General features: G+C 33.0%; 1 protein-coding gene across 5 annotated transcripts in view; it reads left to right on the forward strand.

The window, feature by feature from the left end:
* Positions 1-2394, forward strand: part of LOC106467792 (D-glucuronyl C5-epimerase-like) — an 85420-nt gene that overhangs the window by 17387 nt on the left and 65639 nt on the right. The window lies entirely within an intron of this gene.

Raw genomic sequence — 2394 nt, forward strand, 5'->3', positions numbered from 1 at the left:
GTACAATACTTCATTATCTAACCAAAACACGTAAAGAGTATTCTATATTCCTTTATTTAATCATACACATACGTCAAGAGTGTACAATACTTCATTATCTAACCAAAAACACGTAAAGAGTATTCTATATTCCTTTATTTAATCATACACACATACGTCAAGAGTGTACAATACGCCATTATTTAACCAAAAACACGTAAAGAGTATTCTATATTCCTTTATTTAATCATACATATACGTCAAGAGTGTACAATACTCCATTATCTAACCAAAAACACGTAAAGAGTATTCTATATTCCTTTATTTAATCATACACATACGTCAAGAGTGTACAATACGCCATTATTTAACCAAAACACGTAAAGAGTATCCTATATTCCTTTATATAATCACACACACACATACGTCAAGAGTGTATAATACGCCCTTATCTAACCACAAACAAGTGAAGAGTATTCAGTACGCCCTTTATCTAGTCATACACATACGTCAAGAGTGTACAACACGCCCTTATCTAACCACAAACACGTGAAGAGTATTCAGTACGCCCTTTATCTAACCATACAATTCAAGAATACACAATACGTCCAATATCTAACCATACTCACGTCAGGAACGATAATAGCTTAATACTCTCTATCTAACTCAACAAATACATCAAGGGTGATAAAAATACGTTATTTATTTGCCTATTATACTTGAAGAGAGGTAACAATACGCTTTTGACTAACATCTACCCCATAGCGATAGCATTATTCTCTCTAGCTAACCCCATACTTGTCAAGAATGACAACATTACGCCATTAACCTAATCATATACGTGACAAGAGCGATAGCAATATGGTATTTTCTTGTTCCATAGCTCTTAATGGTGATTAAAATATGTTCTTCACTTGCCTGGTATACGCCAAAAGTGATATCTATATAATATGCCCCTTATCTAACACCACAAGCCCGAAGGGCGATAAAAAAAAAACACAAAAATTACCAGTTTCGCCTCTAAAGTCAAATTGATACCTTTTTATCGTTCTGAGTACATTTTTTTAAACAAAGGCGTAGGTTTGGCTATCGTCTTTGTTTACGTGTATATATTACAAGTTAATTCTAAAAGCACTTACACTCTTTTTTTTTTTTGTGGTATGAGATTAAGATATTAGTATGATATAGCCAAACATTTGTGGGTTACTATACGATTCTAACTTTACAAAATTTCTGAAGGTGATTTATAACTCCCTCTTATGTGAAATGTACCAGGACTGACTCCTATAAACATTGTAGGGTTGGAATTCAGTCTTTGAATAACAATTTTGACGTCGGTGAATCGCAATATTCTGTATCAGAGACCGTATTCTTGGTTTCATTGACTAGCTAGAACAGGTGTCAACACACTTCTAATGTACTTATTTCCACGTGGTATAGTCATGTGACGTACACTTGTGTTTGTGAAATAGATCTATGTGTGTTAAAATACGATGCAACCCTTGAGATTTTGCAGACCAACTGTTCAACTAAGACTTCGGATGTACTAACTTGCCAAATGTTTTATTCCCCCTCCTTCAGTGCGTGGGATTTAATATATGATGTTACTATATAACGTACTTTTCTTCATAACTGGCCACACTAATTCCTTAACAGGAAGTTGTTCCTGCCCGCACATGCGTGCATTAAAGTATACGCTTATCTGTTTTGTGGTATATCATGTAAATTACTGTTGTAATATAATATCTCAGAATTCCAACATATGTTGCTACCATGCTCTGTGTGGTTTTAAAGGCCATTAAAGACTTCTGTAATGAAATCTGGCACACGTGTTGGAGATTTCCGTAAGAATCATTCGATGACAGAGCTGGATGAAAGTTTTTAGAAACTATGCTAATCAAGTTTTGATCGTTTCCTTCAGTTAAGTCGTTTTTTAATTACGTTAAAATTGTATAATTACAATAAAGTAAGATAGATTTAAAAACTTTCTAAGTTCTGAAACATAGTCGTGTAAATATTGCTGTGTTTAGAACGTTACTGGAATACAGTTGTCAGGTGGTATAAAATTAAGTAAAATCAAACAGACTTTGAGGTAACAATGGAAGCATAGAATGTTCTGTGTGTTTGGATTTTGTTTATATTTCTTTTTGTAGCTCTCATACACATATTTATGTACGTATACGCTCCTTGGGTTCAATAATATAAAAATACATCGAATTAGATATAGGCGTACATACCAGAGATTAAGACAGTAATTAATAAACATCAAGTTAAGACAGTAATTAATAAACATGAAGTTAAGACAACAATGAATAAGCATGAAGTTCAGACAACAATGAATATATATGAAGTTCAGACAAAAATAAATGTACATGAAGTTAAAACAACAGTAAATATACATGAGGTTAAGACAAC

This window comes from Limulus polyphemus, unplaced genomic scaffold, assembly GCF_000517525.1.
Source record: "Limulus polyphemus unplaced genomic scaffold, Limulus_polyphemus-2.1.2 Scaffold2741, whole genome shotgun sequence".
Taxonomy (NCBI): Eukaryota; Metazoa; Arthropoda; class Merostomata; order Xiphosura; family Limulidae; genus Limulus; species Limulus polyphemus.